This window comes from Schistocerca serialis, chromosome 9, assembly GCF_023864345.2.
Source record: "Schistocerca serialis cubense isolate TAMUIC-IGC-003099 chromosome 9, iqSchSeri2.2, whole genome shotgun sequence".
Lineage (NCBI taxonomy): Eukaryota > Metazoa > Arthropoda > Insecta > Orthoptera > Acrididae > Schistocerca > Schistocerca serialis.
The window spans coordinates 66,689,680-66,705,622 of NC_064646.1; the positions used below are offsets into that span (position 1 = coordinate 66,689,680).

The 15,943-nt window shown below is 42.9% G+C and overlaps 1 protein-coding gene and 1 non-coding gene across 2 annotated transcripts in view; both read right to left on the reverse strand.

Moving 5' to 3' along the window:
* Positions 1–15,943, reverse strand: part of LOC126419216 (calcium uniporter protein, mitochondrial) — a gene marked incomplete in the record, with an annotated part of 2,318,083 nt that overhangs the window by 820,204 nt on the left and 1,481,936 nt on the right.
* Positions 6,854–6,928, reverse strand: Trnal-caa (transfer RNA leucine (anticodon CAA)). Its single transcript has one exon. It is a non-coding gene; the product is annotated as a tRNA-Leu (tRNA).

The window sequence follows — 15,943 nt, forward strand, 5'->3', positions numbered from 1 at the left end:
TAATTTAAGTAATCAACAAACGAAAAAATGGCTGACATTGAAATAAGCGTCCAAGGAATAGAAAAGCGACTGGAATCACTCAACAGAGGAAAGTCCACTGGACCTGACGGGATACCAATTCGATTCTACACAGAGTACGCGAAAGAACTTGCCCCCTTCTAACAGCCGTGTACCGCAAGTCTCTAGAGAAACGGAAGGTTCCAAATGATTGGAAAAGAGCACAGGTAGTCCCAGTCTTCAAGAATGGTCGCCGAGCAGATGTGCAAAACTATAGACCTATATCTCTGACTTCGATCTGTTGTAGAATTTTAGAACATGTTTTTTGCTCGCGTATCATGTCGTTTTTGGAAACCCAGAATCTACTCTGTAGGAATCAACATGGAATCCGGAAACAGCGATCGTGTGATAACCAACTCGCTTTATTTGTTCATGAGACCCAGAAAATATTAGATACAGGCTCCCAGGTAGATGCTATTTTCCTTGACTTCCGGAAGGCGTTCGATACAGTTCCGCACTGTCACCTGATAAACAAAGTAAGAGCCTACGGAATATCAGTCCAGCTGTGTGGCTGGATTGAAAAGTTTTTAGCAAACAGAACACAGCATGTTATCAATGGAGAGACGTCTACAGACGTTAAAGTAACCTCTGGCGTGCCACAGGAGAGTGTTATGGGACCATTGCTTTTCACAATATATATAAATGACCTAGTAGATAGTGTCGGAAGTTCCATGCGGCTTTTCGCGGATGATGCTGTAGTATACAGAGAAGTTGCAGCATTAGAAAATTGTAGCGAAATGCAGGAAGATATGCAGTGGATAGGCACTTGGTGCAGGGAGTGGCAACTGACCCTTAACATAGACAAATGTAATGTATTGCGAATACATAGAAAGAAGGATCCTTTATTGTATGATTATATGATAGCGGAACAAACACTGGTAGCAGTTACTTCTGTAAAATATCTGGGAGTATGCGTGCGGGACGATTTGAAATGGAATGATCATATAAAATTAATTGTTGGTAAGGCGGGTACCAGGTTGAGATTCATTGGGAGAGTGCTTAGAAAATGTAGTCCATCAACAAAGGAGGTGGCTTACAAAACACTCGTTCGACCTATACTTGAGTATTGCTCATCAGTGTGGGATCCGTACCAGATCGGGTTGACGGAGGAGATAGAGAAAATCCAAAGAAGAGCGGCGCATTTCGTCACAGAGTTATTTGCTAACCGTGACAGCGTTACGGAGATGTTTAGCAAACTCAAGTGGCAGACTCTGCAAGAGAGGCGCTCTGCATCGCGGTGTAGCTAGCTGTCCAGGTTTCGAGAGGGTGCGTTTCTGGATGAGGTATCGAATATATTGCTTCCCCCTACTTATACCTGCCGAGGAGATCACGAGTGTAAAATTAGAGAGATTCGAGCGCGCACGGAGGCTTTCAGACAGTCGTTCTTCCCGCGAACCATACGCGACTGGAACAGAAAAGGGAGGTAATGACAGTGGCACGTAAAGTGCCCTCCGCCACACACCGTTGGGTGGCTTGCGGAGTATAAATGTAGATATAGATTTTGTGACTATCTGCGGTTCCTGAAAAACCTTTTCGTATTTTGAAACAGTCACGGTCGATTAACAGTGAATATCTTCAACCAACTACGTATCAGTCCCACAGAGATCGTGCAGACAAAACGAACAGAGCACGGGGCCATACAAACAGTCATTCATTCCGCCTTCAAAACCGAACGGAGCGCCAAAGACGTAATACAGAGTGAGTCCAAAAGGACTTTACCACTTTGGAACGATATAGAAATTTATTCAGATAGCTTATGGAATAGGTAGATGTGTCATTTAAGAGGTAACAGCCCAAGTTTGATTCACGTAGTGCATCAGTACCCCATTTGCCACCAGGAGGGCCAGCTTAGTGCACAGTTAAAATGGCTACTTTCACTGGTGCGGAGCATGCTCGCTGTGTGGTTTCGTTTCATGAAACGAATTCTGCAACAACTGTTAGGCGTAAATTTCTTACGAAAGACGTTGAAGAGAGTCCAAGTAGGCCTAAAATTTATTTGAGACAGGTTGTTCACTGCGACATGATGAGCTACCAGGTCGCCTGCGTGTTGATGATTATGTCTATCAGGTTGGGCAGAGCTTTGCTGGCAGTCCACAAAAATCAACTCGACGTGTGTCTCCCGAGACTGGCATTCCACAAAAGGCTATCTGACGAGCGCTGCGTAGACGTTTACACTTGAAACCATACGGATTCACAATGGCGCAGCGCAATACTGATGCAGATACGGTTGCTCGTGGTTTTTTTTTTGTGGTTTTAGGGCGCACAACTTCAATGGTCATTAGCGCCCTGACTACGTTAAGAATGCACCGCGAGGCACAAGTTTAAAACGACAACTAAAAGGGAAAACACGATAAAAGACAGACTGACAGGCATAGGATTAAAAAACAGCATCATCAAATGTCCTTAGAGAGGTTTGTCAAATTGATGAAACGAAGAACACGAGCAGCTGCTCGTGGGTCATCCGCTAAAATGGCATCTAAAGTACATGGCAGGTTAAGATCTTGACGCAGTGTGTTAAAATCAGGACAGGACATTAAAATGTGGCGGACCGTCAGCAATTGCCCACATGGGCAGAACGGCGCCGGCGCAGCCGTCAGCAGATGGCGATGGCTGAACCGGCAGTGTCCAATGCGTAACCGTGCCAAAACGACCTCCTCCCGCCGAGAAGGGCGGGAGGAGGACGTCCAAGCCGCGGGAAGAGGTTTCAACGCCCGAAGCTTGTTGTCTGTAAGTGCAGCCCAATCAGCATGCCACAGCGATAAAATGCGCCGACAAATGACCCTGCTATAATCTGATGAAGGGACACAACAAGAAGCTGACCGAGGCTGGAGGACCGCAGTCTTGGCTGCGGCATCTGCAGCTTCGTTCCCAGGGATACCGACATGGCCAGGGACCCACATAAAGCTAACCGGAGAACCGACGTCCACCAGCCGCTGAAGAGAGCGTTGGATCTGGTGCACGAAAGGGTGAACCGGATACGGATCACTGAGGCTCTGGATGGCGCTCAGGGAATCGGAGCAGATGACATAAGCAGAATGTCGGTGGCGGCAGATGTAAAGAACAGCCTGGTAGAGGGCAAAGAGCTCAGCTGTGAAGACCGAACAATGGCCATGGAGCCGGTATTTGAAACTTTGTGCCCCGACAATAAAAGAACACCCGACCCCGTCATTGGTCTTTGAGCCATCTGTATAAATGAAGGTCATATTGATGAACTTTGAACGAAGTTCAACAAAACGGGAGTGGTAGACCGAACCGGGGGTAACCTCTTTTGGGAGCGAGCTGAGGTCAAGGTGAACGCGGACCTGAGCCTGGAGACAAGGTGGCGTGTGGCTCTCGCCCACTCGAAAGGTTGCAGGGAGTGAAAAATTAAGGAGTTGAAGGAGGCGACGAAAGCGAACCCCAGGGGGTAGCAGGGCAGAGACATACAACCCGTATTGACGGTCGAGAGAGTCGTCAAAAAAGGAACGATAAGACGGGTGGTCGGGCATTGACAGTAGCCGACAGGCATACCGACAAAGCAGTATATCGCGCCGGTAGGTGAGTGGCAATTCGCCAGCGTCAGCATGAAGACTCTCTACGGGACTAGTATAAAACGCTCCGATCGCAAGTCGTAAACCCCGATGTTGTATGGAGTTGAGGCGGCGTAAGATGGATGGCCGTGCAGAGGAGTATACGAAGCTCCCATAATCTAGCTTGGAGCGGACGATCGACCGATATAGACGAAGCAGGACGGTTCGATCCGCTCCTGGTTGCTCGTGGGGAATTCTGTAGGGAAAGGCTGCATTCGATAGAGGACGACGAGACAATCCTGGACACAGTAATCGTCAGAGTTGAGTCAACATTTCATATGAGTGCCGTGGTAAACACCCACAACAGGAGAATATGGGGCAGCGAAAATCCACCTGCAACCCTGGAACACGTTCGCGACACCCCAAAGTTAATGTTTTGTGCCCTTTGTGAACTGAAAGTGTAGAGTCCTTTCTTCCTCACGAAGAAAACTATCACTAGTACTGTGTATCTGGATATTGTAATGTCTCTTGCAGCGATCTCTCCGCGATATTTTCAGAAATTTTATAAATTTTATATCTCAGTACATATCTCGAAATATCCCTTCTTATCTCACCGATTATCAATGCAAAGTAGTTTCAAGCCCAATTATTCCTTAGAGCGTCCATTTACTCCATGGAATAGCTTCTCTGCTATCTATGTTTTCTCTTAGGAAAAGAATGAAGGAATTCTTGCCGATTAGTCGTGAAAGAAGGAGGATGTATATGTATGTACTATTGGGCTAGTCGCCATCTTGATGAGATTCTGGGTGAGAAGGAATTTAATACATGAACTAAACTAAAGTAAGTGTGTTCGCGTATTATTTAACTGATTATTATCGACAGTGTCTGCTTACTGCGCTGTGTTCACGGGATCAGTGGGGAACGTCTGATTTACACTGGACGAACCTGCCGTTTTGTATGCTCAAGATATCCAGTTATTTCAAATAAATAGGCTAACACGGTCTTACCAGCAGATCTCCGGTCTTCCCCATGTGATCACCGAAAGTTAATAATTATTACAAATGTTTCCAGGAGATCGAATGACAATTTTCGTCGCACCGAGACTTCGAAATTGCTTCACTGCCTTACGGAATTTAAGTTAAGCTCAATTTAATCAGGGTAGAACAGTATTGAACTGTGTGAATGTGATAAGACTGCTTCGTGAATGAAAATTCCCTTAATATACGCATGTTTTTACTATCCTGATCAGTGAAGCTAAATCAGGCCAGTGTGAGAGAGGTTTTTAAATTTCAGATCACACAAAAAAATATTAAAATATGCTTGAAAACTTTCAAATTCCACAGATCGATGAACATGACCGAGACGGGATGGTTTAGTATCAGCAAGACGGTGCGCCACCTCATTTCCTCACGGAAGTTCGAGGTCTCCTCGATATTAACTTCCCAGAGCTGTGGATTGGCCGTGAAGAGCCATTCGCATGGTCACCCCGCTTCCCAGATTTGACACCTCTGGATTTCTTTCTCTGGGGTTTCATTACAGACCGTATGTCTGTTCCTATCCTAGCAAACAATTTACCCGACTTGAAAGACCGAGTCTACGATGCCGTTACAAAAATTACGCCCGATTTTCTACAAAGAATGTGGGAAGAAATTTATTACCGGTGGGATGTTTGTCGCATCACAAATGGTAGTCATGTCTAACCAAAATGACACTTGACACTTAAGCGAAACTTGAGGTTGTTTGCTACAAAATGACACATGTACCGATTCTGTAAGTAATCATAAGGGGAGACGGTGGCAGTCTTGCTCTGATATTTTTGTAAATCCCTACCTCTGTCATTTTTTGTTCAATCTCACTGACATTTTGCACACTTATGTATAGGGATCCAATATACTTTAAATAATTTTTACAGAATTGTTAATAAAATTTTAATGCTGTGAGAGAATTTTGAATTTTTTGTTACATAATTATTTAAAGGTGCACTTCTTCATAATTTCCAGGCAAATTTGGCAAGTTTTTTCCATGATAAAGTAATCTACTCTAATAACGTACAATTAAGTGCAGTAACTTTTTGGTAAATTATTTCTATTATTTTCTACTATATTTTGGGTTTTCCTTATGTTATCAGCGTATAACTGTTTATAATGTCTAGATTAAAACTTTGTTCCACTTAAGTAGTTCTTCCATGGAAAAGAATAGGTGTGCCAAATTTCATCGAAATCCTTCCAATAGTTTCTGATGAATGTGTTCCTGAAAGAAGAAAACCTTAAGTTGCGGTAAAGTCGTTTTAAAGTTTGGATGAAATGTTTTAAAAATATTTTTGTCATAACTTAGCTAAAACTTGCCATATCCATATTCCAGTTCTTCCTCATTATCCTCTATAGCTCTTTTAGCTCCTATGCCCCTTTGCCTAGCAATTTTTTCTACATTCTGTACTGAAGTCTCCTCCTTCGCGATTCGTTGCTCATCGATGATCCGCAGTATCTGCTCATTGAAGAGTCCAGGTGTAAAGCCCTACTTTCTGAGGATGTGAAGTCTTGCAAACATTCCCATCATTAAACACTGCTGCAGCTTCCAAATCGGAAATCTTGACTACGAAATTGGAGACAAACACAGTCTTTGGACATCTCTTCCGAATAAGAGTATTGAAACTTTCATCAGGATTTTGCGTTTTGCCATGCGGCCGGCTATTTGTCTAAGAGTTCTGGTGAGACCGGTGCTCGAAAAGTTGGCTTAATAGTCACTGCAACCTCGTAAGGAAGGTTGTTTTTGTGGCTGTAAGCTTCCCCTCTTTCCTTGTTTTTCAGAAATTTGCACCATTCATTAGAACATACGCTTTGTTGACGCGTAGTATCTATCGACAAGTAATGAAACCAAATGTCCCATACTGTCTCCCGCATACTACCCAAACCTGTGAGGTTATTTCTAATTTCAGCACCATAATAGACTTGCAGACTGTCAGTACAGTGAAAAAATTTAAATTGCCATGAGAATATGTAATCTCTGCAGATTCGGCAGACTGACGACCGCCAGGTTCCGAGCAGCTGCTTCAACCTTTCGTATTTGCTTTTTCCTGTAACAGTTCCTTCTACTTTTGTACTGTGTTGTACACAAAAAAAAAATCACAGCCTTCTAAAGCTATATTTTACAGTTTCACTGGGTACCTCGAAAAGTGAGCTTGGCGTATTCTGCTTACAGTATTAATTTTTTTATAACATTGTAAGAAGTGTATATTTCTATTGTCAAACCACAGATGTTTATGAAACTTCCTGGCAGATTAAAACTGTGTGCCCGACCGAGACTCGAACTCGGGACCTTTGCCTTTTGCGGGCAAGTGCTCTACCAACTGAGCTACCGAAGCACGACTCACGCCCGGTACTCACAGCTTTACTTCTGTAGGAAGGTAGGAGACGAGGTACTGGCGGAAGTAAAGCTGTGAGTACCGGGCGTGAGTCGTGCTTCGGTAGCTCAGTTGGTAGAGCACTTGCCCGCGAAAGGCAAAGGTCCCGAGTTCGAGTCTCGGTCGGGCACACAGTTCTAATCTGCCAAGAAGTTTCATATCAGCGCACACTCCGCTGCAGAGTGAAAATCTCATTCTGGCACAGATGTTTATATTTTATTAATAGGATTAAGTAGGAACAATTAATATTTCTCATGTTGAAAATAATTGTGGTAGCAGGGAATGTCTGCACCAAAGTATTGTTGGCAAGAGAGACCGCAAATTGATGTAATTTTAAAAAGGGTGGGAGAGACCGCGTATGGATACATTGTAAGAAAAGAGCGGGAAAGTCCGCGCATTGATACATTTTGTAATGGTAGCAGGGATTGTCTGCACGAGAAAGCATTGTTGGGAGCAGAGACAGCACTTCAGCGTTCGTAGGAAGTCAGTAGTAAGCGAGAAGTGAAGCGAGTCGGTAGCAGATCTAAAGCGAGACGTTGAGAGGAGTAGTGTGCCTGCCAGCCACCAGCTATGATTTACAAGAGATTATAAACGGATGTACAGAGACATCAGCTAACTATTATCATAAGAGGAACTAATATTATTGAATTATTTTCTTTGTGAAACTCAAGACTACTGAAGGTATGTTTGCGCAATGCTAGTTGTAAGATTATTGTAAAAAGTAAGTCCCATTTGAACGTTTGTAAAATCATTTCATTACCAACAGTAAATATTTGAAGCGTTTTCAGAATATAATTAATTTTTGCCAGCAATGTTGCATTACTGATTATAATCCATCCCAAAAAACCATCAACGTAAAACTTTGCAAAAATTTTATTGTTGTCAAGAAAAAGTGTAACTATGAATTACTTAACTTCAGCCACATTAATTAAAGAATAACGTCAGCTTTACTATTAAAGAATAACGCCATCTTTGGTAATAAATACAGCCACTTATTATGACAGCCCACCAGCAGTTAACAGAGTATAGTAAACCAGAGTAAGTACATTCGTGTCGCAGTTCGATGTAGCAGTCAGATGGCGATCCAGTAACAGTAAAAAAGGTAAGGAACAGTTTTGGGTTATTGCAGATAACGACTGAGGGCCACGACGACGACACATTCTATGTTTCGTCGAAATAATCAGAAAATCACTTTTAATAAGCAGCAATTAAATTTGTATGCGAAGATTGAGAAAGAGAATAAATTTCAAAGCGAAGATTTCATTTGTTATTATTAAGCAAGAGATAGAAATCCTAAGGAAAGGTTTCATAGGTTATTGTAGAAGGGGAGGTTGAGTAACAAATGAGATATAGAGGAGACGGGAAGGTTCGAACATTTAAAGTTCGAATTTCAAAGAAAACAATTGGGATAATAATGTCAATTAGATTTACTTTCAAATAAACAAATAAAAAAATTTTGACTTTTTCATGATTTCTGCCACCGTCTCGTGTAAATAAGTTTCTGTATCGCTTCACAGTTAAAGTCGTTTTTGTTTCACCCTGTATATTGTACGACAGAAGATTCCCTCTGGGACGCAGTTGGGAGAGTAAAGCAGTCGATGCCGGCTGTGCTGCGCCGTGCCGTGCGAGTAGCGGCGGTGGCAGTGGCGGGGGCGGCGCCGGAGGCGGACGCCGCTCGTCTCCGGCCGGAGGCGGACGCGGCGTTCCGGAAGGCAGGAGGCCGAGCGCCGCCCCCGCAGCCGCAGCGCCGCGCTGGGACGGTCGGGACGCAGCGGCGTACACCGCAGCCTGCCGGCGTCCACCTACCCCCTGCCTACTGTTCACGGGGTCCGTGTTTACACGTGTAGTGCGTCTGTCACTGTCGCAGCTGCTCCATAGCGTATAAATATCTAAGACGTGTCAACACGCGGATGCGCAGAACGAACATCTGCTGCAGCTCAAGTTGAGGCGTAGCGCCGTATAAAGATCCTCCCTTGGAGGCGGTTAAGTGGGAGAGGTGTCTCAGATCTGGATAGTGACAGATGGTGATGCGAGACTGGACGCGCACGTAGTTTATGTATCAGCCGATAGAGGACAGTATTGGATAGGGGACTATGATTTTAGTTTCAATTGTGCCCACTAGAGTGCACTAAAGTAATAGAATGTTTTTCATAAACTGTTCTAGTATTTTCATAAAGTGTTATTATGTCTTTTTGTGTATGTAAAATGTGATAAATGTGTTTTAGCAGTATGAATGATGCGTGAGTGTGGTTTAAGGTTAATATGAAGATAATTGTTTAAGGATTTATGTAGTAGGATTTTGTGGGGGAACATTTCGAAGAAGTATGGATATGGACAAAGGGGATTTTTGTAGAATAGATTTGTAAAGTAAGTTTATGGTAAAGTGGAAGTTAATTCAGGTATAAATGAAAATAGTAAATAACTTTATGCAAAAGCAAAACTTCAGCGTATTAGATAATTACGTCGGTAAAAAGTGCAGTCGTTAGGTTTACTATTTTGCCATTGGTTGTGGATGAAAAGCGCGGACTGACGCGGAGACTGTTGTTATGCTATTGGCTGTTGAGTAAACTGACCAATGGGAAGTCAGTATTCTTCGCGCGCCTTATCTCTGCTGGTAGAGACGACTTAAGAGTATTCTAGAAAGAGTCGAAGCCTAGCCATGAAAGAGATCGGACGTGTGCAGTAGTAGTTCCGGCGGAAATGATAAGTTGCCGGATCTAGCAGTGTTTCGCATATCAAAAGTGTTGGAAAGTGACGGCATAATTATGCTGATGTGTGTGTAGAAATTTCGGAATTTTTAAGTGAATTTTGTGACGAGATAAGACATATATTCCGCGTGGCGTATTGAGCAGGTCGGTGGCTAAAAACTGTGACTGCATTTGGTACCGACAGACTTAATATTTCGCGTGCATTATCTATCAAAAACAATCAGTATTTTTGTAACTATTACGTTTTCGGGAAATGCAACACCATAAACTTGCTAACGTGAGTGAAAGGGCTTGTGAGTGACTGTGTTAAGACTAGCATCGGCTTGGCAGTGATACTTGTTCATCTAAGTTTCAGAATATATTGAGGACAAAATTTCCAAACTTTCATTTGTGTGAAAACTTTCTCCCGAAACGTAGATTAGTGACTTAAATGGCAGCCTGGTTCACGTCTAAGTACAGTAGGTTTCACTCGGCTTTCCTACTGATGATCTGCTGAGACAATGTTCACAGGTAGGTGCAGGTTCGTCGTGAAGGGACGGAAAGACCCGCGCCGCCGCAAAGTCACGTGATTTTAGGACGGCGCTTTTCAGCACGTATAGTGCTTAGCGTATTTTGAGTGTCATTACTTCGCCGCTACAGATAAATCACCTTCAGATGTACCGTGAATCTTTGTATATGGGTTTTACAGACATCTTAACAATTTCATGTCAGGAACAGAAGTTGGATTAAAGATGGCATTAATTGGCCGGGATATCCCATTCGGGGTTCTGCCGCCGTATTTCAAGTGCTTTTAGATGACGTCACTTCCGCGACTTGCGTGATTATGATGATGAAGGACACACAACACCAAGTCCCCTGCCGGAAATCGAACCCGGGCCCCATTGCGTGGTAGGCGGTAACGCTACGCTGCGCTACGGAGGCGGACGGATTAAAGATGTGAAGACCAATAACACTCTGCTTTTTCGCCACAGTATCGTAGCACAGATCCCGTTTTATTTGTTTTTTTTCGGTAGTGGGATAAGAACCGAGAGCCAATTATATTGTTTTACTTTTTCTATTGCACTTAATCATACTGTCGAATCTCTGTTCCAATTAATTACGTTAGAGTGACACTGTCGACAGCGTCGAAGTGTCAAGAAAAAACAACGAATTTGGAACTCTGGAACTGTTACAGCAAAGTCGGTAAACGATTTGCACCACCTGCTTCTCCATATGCTATACGTTGTCTGAAGATGATTGATAGAAACGAAAAAGGTGATCTACATTTATTTTATCGGCTGCGAGAAAGCTTTCAAAAAGAGTCAACTGGAGTATGCAGCTGAGAATTTTTAAAGATTTTGGTATATACACTTCGGAAAAAAAAGGTTAATATAAGCAAAATGCGGAAATTTTACTTTTTTACATAAAGCAAAAAGTGACAGGATCGGGACTAAGGAGAATAAAGCTGTGACCACTGCGGGAACGATCCTTACTGTCGCCGAAAATGTTCAACATTTATAGACAGTAATTGATAGATAAGGCAAAGAGTGCGAAAGACGCATTGTTATTGGACGAGACAGGATAAAGACTTTAAAATACGCTGATGATCAAGCAGTGCTGGCGGAATTAGAACACCTACACCAGATGATGATGATGATGATGACGATGAGTATTGCAGTATCGGACGAGGAGAATGTAATGAAGATAAGAACAGGAAAGACAACGAAAAAAATACACAAGTATAATCCTCCTGTACTTGGGAAGATTAATGTCATGGAACGGAAGCTATACAGAAGAAACAAGGAGAAGGATATCTACGGGAAAGAGAGCATCTGTAAAGTTGAAGCAGTTACTAACAGGTAGACGAATTCTAATGGAGGTGAGGGGAAGACCGCTAAATGCTATGCTCAGAATGTCGTGTTATACAGCAGTGGATCACGAGCATTTGAAAAGAGAGGGCCGCCGCTGTGGCCGAGCTGTTCTAGGCGCTTCAGTCCGGAACCGCGCTCCTCCTACGGTCGCAGGTTCGAATCCTGCCTCGGGCATGTATGTGTGTGATGTCCTTAGGTCAGTTCGGTTTAAGTAGTTCCAAGTCTAGGGGACTGATGACCCCCTCAAATGTTAAGTCCCATAGTGCTTAGAGCCAATTGAATCATTTGAAAAAGAGAGAAGAAATATTTAGAAAGTACTGAAATGCTGCTATGGAGAAGAATGCTTACAGTGAAGTGGACTGACCGTCTTTAAAATGAAGAAATAATGGAGAAAATAGGGGAAGAAAGGAGATGATTGAAAGTAATCAGAAAGAAGAAAAAAAATCTTTGCTGAGACATACACAGCGTAGCGAGCGAGAAGTGGAAGGAATGAGAGACAGAGATGGGAAGAGAAATGGAATGATGGACAGCATTAGAAGAGGAGCACCTTACAAGAAGAAGAAAGCCATTAATGCACAACATGAACAACACTGTTCCTATCACGCTCCTCTGGAGTGCAAGAGGTACTTCAGTGCTTGTAAATGACTCTGCTGCGCGTCAAGAAATTTCTATCCATCCGCAAACCTGGTTAAAGAAGCCATTCTCTAAAGCATATTCTCATAAGCATATTCTCTAAAATACATCGATGAGGCTATGAATCAAAATCTCGTTTTTAAACGCTATATAAAAAAAAAGCACCAACCTGGGTCCCTCTGCCCATAGCGCCGAACACATAGTGTGTGCGGAGAACAACTTACGTTTCACGTGGCTGATGTTTCCGGAACCATTGCCGATTTCTTCTGATTAGGTCCTAATGTTGCCGTTCTCTGCTAAAAATACTTGTGAGTGATTCACGATGGTCAAAATTTGAATTGCTTCGCCATGATGCTACGGTAAGTAAATAGTAGAAATCTGTGCTGTGTCTGCTAAAAACTCGGATAGTTCACATGACAAACGCCCATTAAAGAGTAATGAATTAAAAAATTTATTTTAGGTTCGAAAGTGGCGCACCGTTAGCGGTTCGTTACAGTGAGAACAAAGTGGTGCGGGGTCGCCGATTAACAGTTGACGGATGGCTGAAAATACAGTGCCCGATTCGTAGTCTAGCTTAACTACATGACGTGTATGAGGCCTCATAATTATTTCAGAAAATCATAACTCGGAAAGTATTAAAGAGAGATAATTGCGGTTTCTTGTAAAACGTTTAGCAGCTGTGACAGTTTCTTTCCTTTGTCCTTTGTTGCAGATTTTGGTGCACAAAATGGCAACAGACCAGTAGAAGGCTCAAATGTAAATCCAAACCAGCGACAAGGGTACTGTAGGAAAGCAGCCTACTCACGCCGTAGTAAATTCACATCAGTCTTTCCATTGTGTGCCAGCCAGTCCGCTGCAACTAGCTCTGACGTCATAAATGATGCGCAATACTTTAAAAATAAAGCAAATAACCTAAAACATTTCTAGCATGTCAGGAGTAATACTAAATTAATGTGTGTTGAATATCAGTTCGACAACTTTAACCATTTTCGAAATCTGGACGTTTTTCTGTAAAAATCATTGGCGCAACAGAAAAGAGCTAGAGAATTCAAAATTTATAATTAGATTCCGTTTTCATAATTATTTAATAGAAACAGTACTTTGGATTTCACAAATTAAGATTTTAGTTGAAATTGATGATTTTCTGGTTTTTGCCTTAAAAATTAAGGAAGCAAGGTAGATTAAGTAGGCTAATAAATAAGGCTAGGATGTTTATATTTAAGTAGAATGGAGATCCGCTATAACCATAAGGATGTGAGAAGTTTCATTTGAATACCTATAAAACTATAGCGATAGCGTATCTCCAAAGGGCCAGTTCAGAGCTCGTCTACTGCGTGTAGTGTAATTAAATTAATTCTCTCGCCCAAAATATTTAACTTAGCCACATCAAACTTTTATTATGATTACGTACCTGTGTCTTGAATGCACTTTTAAATTGAGAGCTTCTTCGTCCATCAGCAAAAGAAGCTATGATTTATTCGATAACTTAATGTGGTGCATTACTAGCCCAGCGGCTAGTCGGGAGAGCCGATTTGATCAGGCGTTCCCTTAGCCGTCCGCACCGCGGCTTTATATATAAGAATGCTGCGCGAGGAAGAAAGGCCCCAGTTCTCTCCAGACGCTGAATAGCACGCCATCTGTGTCGGGAGTCGCGTCGCGTATCATTGCTACAAACAGCCTCGGATGCAGTATTAAGTTACTCGGAATACGCGTAACCATGAAATCATTTTCGAGAGAAGTGTTAATTCTGGGATGACTTTAGTGATATATATTCAGTTTGGGTATGTCGTATTTTCACGTGCCGCCGCGGGACAAACATTCTACCATTATTTAGCGTGGCGTTTGATGAACATTATCATCAAATTATGGCGAGCATTCATTTAAACATTTAATTTGGACATTTATAGTTGCATCAGCGCATTAGACTCTGAACTGCTCTGTTAGTTAGATTGTGTTGATTCTTTTGTTTTTCATCTGTGACTGTCAGAATACAGAACGTTTTTTCACGACCGTTTTTGATTATAAATCCCAGGCAATCTCCTAATTCCTCAGAGCTATAAGCTGTAACTATAAATGTATTCTCAGATGAAGTGGGCACTAGGAATTCTAATTACAGGCTTCACGTTTTGCTAATCACTTTCTGGTTGCCAATGTTGTAGTTAGAGAGCCAGTGTTGAGAACGGCGAAAGACAGCATAAATAACATTCTAAATAATAGGAACTGGTTTTACATTCTACAAACCAAACATTTATATAAAAACAACATAAAATTGACAATAATAATACCACCCGCCGCCCCACAGTACTACGGAACTATCGACGCCAGTACGGGAGGGCATCAGCATAATAAAAACAAGCATAATGAGGTGGTAAAAAAATTCAGAGAGGCACGCAATGTGAGAGAACTTCCTCGAAGTGGTCGTCCCAGTTTATCTCAAGCTCGTGATGGCGGAGTGCAGCATTCAACACAGCCCCCAGAAGACAATTTGTCGTGCAACACGAGTATTTCAGGAAGCCAGGTTAGCTGTCCATAAAGTTTTACATAAGCGGTTAGATCTTTTTTGCAAGTGGTCCAAGCATTGCAGTCAAACGATTGCCCAGCGCGGTATGCATTCGTGTGTTCCAGGCTGGCCTTCACACAAGCTGGTAATGACTGAAACAGCGCCTGTTTCCAGATGAAGCAACGTTCCACATTTCTGAACATGAGAATCGCCGCAACATGACGATTTGCAGCTCCGAAATTCCAGGTAACTACACGTGAGCACATCCGTGGTGGTCTGAAGATAGATGTTTGACGTGGTCAAAGGCACGATAGAGTGATAGGCCCATTTTTCTTCGTAGAGGTATCGTAACGGGAGATGTTTACCTGGATGTGCTCGAACAGTTCCTGCTACCACGTACCGAAGAGCTGCAACCGTCCTCCATCTTCCAGCATGATGGTGCACCCCACATTGGAGTTTTAACGTGCATGTCGTGCTGAACGGGTCATTTCCAGAGCTCTTGATGGTCCCATCACATGCCGACAACCCCCCTATCCACCTGTTTTCTGCCGATGTCAAGCCATTACACTTCTTTTTGTACCCGCTTCCACAGCCGAGGTCGTTAACACACGCTAGTCTGGTAGCACTCGACTTGAAGGTACGCCGCTTCGAATCATTGTGGTGGATGAAAGTTTAACCACCAGTATTCGGCCGGCAAGGGGAGGAGAAGTGGTGGCGGAAAGTTTCTGATCACCAGTTATTGCGCCAGTGTCTTGGTTTAAACACCAAACCTCCCCGCAGTGTCTTATGAAGGAAGAGCAAGTGACACTGTAGATGGTGGGTGATCCGTCCGTCGGATGGGGACGTTGAGCTCGGTGCCCCCTACCTTGGTGCGAGGAGTAGGCTATGCGACAGTACCGGGATTCACCGTCCCCCTTCTCTCATCGTCTCCAACACGAACGCGACACTACACTTCACATACGTCGTTACTATCACCTCCACTTAACAGTTACACTTACATACTGTAACGTCCCTTAGCAAAAGACATATTTTGTAGTAAAGAGAAAATATTGTGCATCGTATTCTGTTATTGTATGGAATTATGTTTTTTTTTTATTTATTTTAGATAATATCTGTGTCGACGAGTACTGAAACCGCACAGACGATGAATATCATACACAGATGAAAAATATCACTAGTATAAATAATACAGAATGAACATTAATTTCTTTGTCTTCCTCTTGGAGTTACGGGAGTAAGATAGCCTGTGTCGCAGTTGTACATGCTAACGTAGTCTTCTTTTGTTA